General features: G+C 51.2%; 1 pseudogene; it reads right to left on the reverse strand.

The window, feature by feature from the left end:
- Nucleotides 1–3,936: 3,936 nt before the first annotated feature.
- LOC144591114 (proteinase-activated receptor 1 pseudogene) lies at nt 3,937–5,141 on the reverse strand (annotated as a pseudogene).
- Nucleotides 5,142–6,377: the final 1,236 nt, after the last annotated feature.

Raw genomic sequence — 6,377 nt, forward strand, 5'->3', positions numbered from 1 at the left:
TGGGAGGAGCAGAGGGTTGGAGGGAGAGTGGGACGGGAAGGGGGTGGTGGTGGGGGGAAGAGAGGGTGGGGGAAGGAGACTGGGGGTCAGGGAAGAGTGGGGGGGAGGAAAGGGGGAGAAGGTGGGTGGGGGGAAGGGGACAGTGAGAGTGAAAGAGGGAGGAGGGGGTGGGGGAGGAGAGAGGGGGTGTGGGGGGGAAGGTGGTGGGGAAGGGGGACAGTGGGGGTGGGGAAAAGGGGACCGTGGGGGTGGGGAGGGGCAGTGAGAATGGGGGTGGGGCGAGTGTGTGGTGGGGAGGGTGGGGGTAGGAGGGGGGTGAGGGGAGGAGAGGAGTGGGAGAGAGTGGGGCTGGGGAGGAGAGAGTGGTGGAAAGGGGGATGGTGGGGAAAGAGGGGTGGGGGAGAGTGCGAGTGCAGGTGGGAGGGAGAGTGGGACTGGGGAGGAGGGCAGAGTGCAGGTGGGGAGGAGGAGGGGTGGGGGGAAGGGGATAGCAGGGGAGGGGGGGTGGTGGTGGGGGGTTGAGAGAGTGGAGGAGGGGGACAGTGGGGGTCAGGGGAGAGTGGCGGGAGGGGGGAAAAGGTGGGGGAAGGAGACAGTGAGAGTGAAAGGAGGGTGTGGGTGGGGGAGGAGAGGAAGTGTGGGGGGAAGGGGAGTGGTGGAGGGGGGAAGTTAGTGGGGGGGAGAGAGACGGGGAGAATGCAGGTGGGTGGAGGAGAAGGTAGGGGTGGGAGGGGGGTGAGGGGAGGAGAGAGTGGTGGAGGCGGGGGTGGGTGAGGAGGGGTGGAGGAGAGTGTGGGGCTGGGTGAGAGTGGGGCTGGGGGAAAAGAGAATGTGGGGGGTGGGGAGAGAGGGGGGGGGGTGGAAAGGGGGGCCAATTACAACCGGCCCTTTGAGGGCAACCATAATGCTGATGTGGCCCGGGATGAAAATGAGTTTGACACCCCTGATGTGCATGATTAGCACGGGTGTCAGGGGTTATTGGGGGAGGGGGGGCAAAAGGCAGAAGAATGGGGTTGAGGGGGAAATATAGAGAGTCATGAGTGACACAGTGTGGAAACAGGCCCTATGGCCCAACTTGCCCACAAATGCCCCAGCCGCACTAGTCCCACTTGCCTGCGCTTGGTATATATCCCTCCAAACCTGTCCTATCCATGTACCTGTCCAACTGTTTCTTAAACGATGGGATAGTCCCAGCCTCAACTACCTCCTCTGGCAGCTCGTTCCATACACCCACCACCCTTTGTGTGAAAAAGATACCCCTCAGATTCCTATTAAATCTTTTCCCCTTCACCTTGAACCCGTGGCCTCTGGTCCTTGATTCCCCTGCTCTGCGCAAGAGATTCTGCGCATCTACCCGATCTATTCCTCTCATGACCAGATCAGCCATAATTGAATGGCGGAGTAGACTTGATGGGCCGAATGGCTTAATTCTGCTCCTAGAACTTTTGAAGGACAAACCCGCACTGCACGTCTTTAAGACATGGGAGAAAGGCTGGAGCACCCGGAGGAAACCCACACTGTCACAGGGAGAAAGCTCAAACTCCACACAGACAGCACCCGAGGACAGGATTGAACCCTGGCCTCTAACGTTGCGAGGGGCCAACTCTACCAGTTGTTATTTAGAAAGTACAATATCAGATAGTCTAATAGATAGCCATCTCTGCCGTCAGTAATGGAGAGGGTTTCTCTTTTGTTTTCAAATCAGTTTATTGCCGGTGTGAAATACGAAGGCAGGTGAATTACGGGCGCAACCAATAGACAATAGGTGCAGGAGGAGGCCATTCGGCCCTTCGAGCCAGCACCGCCATTCAATGTGATCATGGCTGATCATTCTCAGTCAGTACCCCGTTCCTGCCTTCTCCCCATACCCCCTGACTCCGCTATCCTTAAGAGCTCTATCTAGCTCTCTCTTGAATGCATTCAGAGAACTGGTCTCCACAGCCTTCTGAGGTAGAGAATTCCACAGATTTACAACTCTCTGACTGAAAAAGTTTTTCCTCATCTCCGTTTTCAATGGCCTACCCCTTATTCTTAAATTGTGGCCCCTTGTTCTGGACTCCCCCAACATTGGGAAAATGTTTCCTGCCTCTAACGTGTCCAGCCCCTTAATAATCTTATACGTTTCGATAAGATTTCCTCTCATCCTTCTAAATTCCAGTGTATACAAGCCTAGTCGCTCCAGTCTTTCAACATATGACAGTCCCGCCATTCCGGGAATTAACCTAGTAAACCGTGGTGTCATCTATCTGCCTGTGGGTTGTTGCTGAAGCAACACGGATGGGAATCTAACGCAGGAGCAACAGTGATGACACTGCCCAATCCGACTGCCCTCAGTGTTTTCATCAGGGAGACTGTTTATGGCAACCATTAGTGAAACTCCTGCCATTCAAACTCCCCAGCACATTGCACAACTGAAGATAGACACAAAATGCCGGAGTAACTCAGCGGGTCAGGCAGCATCTCTGGAGAGAAGGAATGGGTGACATTTCAGGCCGAGACCCTGCGTCAAACAATAGACAATAGGTGCAGGAGTAGGCCATTCTGCCCTTGGAGCCAGCACCACCAATCAATGTGATCATGGCTGATCATTCTCAATCAGTACCCCGTTCCTGCCCTCTCCCCATACCCCCTGATTCCGCTATCCGTAAGAGCTGTAACTAGCTCTCACTTGAATGCATTCAGAGAACTGGCCTCCACTGCCTTCTGAGGCAGAGAATTCCACAGATTTACAACTCTCTGACTGAAAAAGTTTTTCCTCATCTCCGTTCTAAATGGCTCACCCCTTATTCTCAAACAGTGGCCCCTGGTTCTGGACTCCCCCAACATTGGGAACATGTTTCCTGCCTCTAACGTGTCCAACCCCTTAATAATCTTATATGTGACCTAGAATCAGTGGTTACAACTGAAAACGACTGAGTTAAAGACGACATAAATATTATAAAACAAGCAGCATATAAATATTATAAAACAAGTACCCTGAACCAACATCTCAAAACGGGGGAAGAGAAACTGATGAAGGCAGCGGCAGACAAGCGGGCTCGCAGAAAGGAGTGCGGCAACTTCAACAGACCAGAGACCACATACAAACGTGATCTTTGCGACAGAGAATGTCGCTCCCGTATTGGTCTCTTCAGCCACAAGCGACGTTGCTCTAGCCGAGGTTTGGAGCCAGCAGCCAACTAGGATGCATCATCAGCCATGACCAAGGGGGCCTAAGAATGATGAATCGTCCCTACTGTGTGCAGGATACTGCTAATGTGTGGCGATCGCTGGTCGGCGCAGACTCGGTGTGTAGAAGGACGGACCTGTTTCCACGCTGTATCTCTAAACTAAACTAAACAGCACAATTATAGAATTGATTTGGCCAAAAGTAGCTGTGATCCAGTGGAGAAATGTAGAAAAGGGGGAAGACGGCGGGTGAAGAGAAATGACATTCTGGCCTTCCATCACAGTGAGGAGGGGACTGGAGGGGACTCACTGTGATGGATGTTACTTTTTTTTGTTTTTTTGTTTTGTGTTGGTTTGTGGTTGTGTAAATTGCTTATTTTATTGCTCTTACTGTTGGACTGTGGGTGACGAAATATCGTCCAAAAGACTTGTTTTTTGGATAGTAGTCAATAGTCAATTTATTTGTCACATACACATAAATGTGCAGTGAAATGAAAAATTACCCGCAATTCAACAATAAGACCAATAAGAATAATCAATAAAAATGCAATAACACATACAATCATAACCAACACCAAACAAAAGAAACATCCATCACAGTGAGTCTCCTCCAGTCACCTCCTCACTGTGATGGAAGGCCAGAATGTCTTTATGACAATAAAGGTAATTCTGATTCTGAAGAGTACAAAATAATTTGATCGCAGTTAGCTAGGGCCCAGAGTTTTCTAGAATGCTGTTGTATTTAATAAGATCACCAGAACAAAAATCTTAGGATGTATTTAACATGATTGCCTCAACACCATTCTGCTGATTGTGCTGATGGGGGGTGGAAGTTCCCACTTTATTAATCCGTTCTTTTACCTGAATCATTTCGTTCTGCCCAGAACGCAGAAGGTGATGTAGCTGGTCTTGGAAGGAGGACGATGCGTAATAATAAATCAATGGATCAAGACAACAGCTCACACTACCCAGGCACAGGCAGAGCTGGTAGGCAAAATAAAGGGACGCCCCTTTCCCGTGAAAAAGATTCAGGGTGTGTACCACCAAGATGATGTTAGTGGGTGTAAAACAGACAATAAATACACAGAGTACAATGATCGCCAGGACGATGGCATGTCTCTTCCCCTGCGGGTTGACCGCACTGGCCGAGTGCAGCGTTGAGATTATCTTCGCGTAGCAGACTGTGTTAACGACCAGGGGAACGAGAAAGAAAACGACCAACAGGTAGGGCAGACAGTAGAGGGAAAAGGTGTGCAGGTCGTCGAAAGACTGCACGTCGTGGCAGGTGGTGATGTGCAGCTGGTAGTTGTACACGGCCTGCTCTGTGAGGAAGAGGGGAAGAGTGCCGCAGATGGAGAGGAGCCAGGAGGCGAGGCTGAGACAGGCTGCTCGCCAGCGGCTCCGCCAGGAGGTCCACCTGATAGGGTAGACCACGGCCAGGCAGCGGTCCACACTGATGCAGGTCACCAGCAGCACCGAGCTGCACATGTAGGCGTAGAAGCCGCCCGTCACCAGGCGGCACAGGAACGAGCCGAGCCGCCAGTCGTTGCCGGAGAAGTGGTAGGAGATCTTGAGCGGCAGAAGCAGCGCGAACAGCAGGTCGGCAGCCGCCAGGTTGGTCATGTACATCACTGCCGTGTTGTTGGCTGCGCCCACCTTGAAGAGGAACACCAGGATCGCCAGCAGGTTGAGCGGCAGGCTGGCGGCAAGCACCAAGGTGTAGAGGAGAGGAATGACCACCGTCGTGCCCGGGCCCGTCATGTGTCTCCTGAACGTCTCCGATTGCCACGCTGCGGGCATTTCATTTCCCTGCGAGCCGAGGGAGTGACTCCCATTCAACCCCCGTCCCAACGCCGGCACTGGCACCGGCACTGGTCCCCTCCTCTGGGAACCGCTGCCGTCGGAGATTTTGCGATACCGGCTCCCTCCAAAGGTTTTGGGAGAAAGGTTAATTCGGGAACTCGAGTTCCTCTCTGAAAATACAAGAACATTAAAAAAATAATAATAATGTAAACACGTTTATAGACAATATTGCCCTTCGAGCCAGCACCGCCATTCAATGTGATCATGGCTGATCATTCTCAATCACTACCCCGTTCCTGCCTTCTCCCCATACCCCCTGACTCCGCTATCCTTAAGAGCTCTATCTAACTCTCTCTTGAATGCATTCAGACAATTGGCCTCCCACTGCCTTCTGAAGCAGAGAATTCCACAGATTCACATTATGCTACTAAACGTACAAGATTATTAAGGGGTTGCACACGTTAGAGGCAGGAAACATGTTCCCAATGTTGGGGCAGTCCAGAACCAGGGGCCACAGTTTAAGAATAAGGGGTAGGCCATTTAGAACTGAGATGAGGAAAAAACTTTTTCAGTCAGAGAGTTGTGAATCTGTGGAATTCTCTGCATTAGAAGGCAGTGGAGGCCAATTCTCAATGCATTCAAGAGAGAGCTAGATAGAGCTCTTAAGGATAGCGGAGTCAGGGGGTATGGGGAGAAGGCAGGAACGGGGTATTGATTGAGAATGATCAGCCATGATCACATTGAATGGCGGTGCTGGCTCGAAGGGCCGAATGGCTTCCTCCTGCAGCTAATGTCTATTGTCTAAATAATATCAATTAATACCAAGAATACCAATACCCTCACTAGAACTTTTCATCTCCAACTGCCGGCGTGACATTAACTGCCTCAAATTCTCCACTCCCCTGACTCACTCGAACCTCTCCCCTCCTGAACGTGCAGCCCTCCACCCACTCTGCAACAACCCTGACTTAGTCATAAAGAGTCTGAAGAAGGGTCTCGACCCGAAACGTCACCCATTCCTTCTCTCCAGAGATGCTGCCTGACCTACTGAGTTACTCCAGCATTTTGTGATTTATACCTTCGATTTGTACCAGCACCTGCAGTTATTTTCCTACACTTCCAACCCCACGAGGAGCAACACAAAGATCCACAACTTCAATTCAATACAATTCTGAGGCTTAGTTTTAGTTTACAGACCGAATCCGCACCAACCATCGATCCCCGCACATTGACACTATCCTAGGTGGACACAAAATGCTGGAGCAACTCAGCGGGTCAGGCAACATCTCAGGAGAGAAGGAATGGGTGACGTTTCCGGTCGGGTCGAGACCCTTCTCCAGACTGAGTAGGAAAATAACTGCAGATGCTGGTACAAATCGAAGGTATCACAAAATGCTGGAGTAACT

This window comes from Rhinoraja longicauda, unplaced genomic scaffold (assembly GCF_053455715.1).
Source record: "Rhinoraja longicauda isolate Sanriku21f unplaced genomic scaffold, sRhiLon1.1 Scf000586, whole genome shotgun sequence".
Classification (NCBI taxonomy): Eukaryota; Metazoa; Chordata; class Chondrichthyes; order Rajiformes; family Arhynchobatidae; genus Rhinoraja; species Rhinoraja longicauda.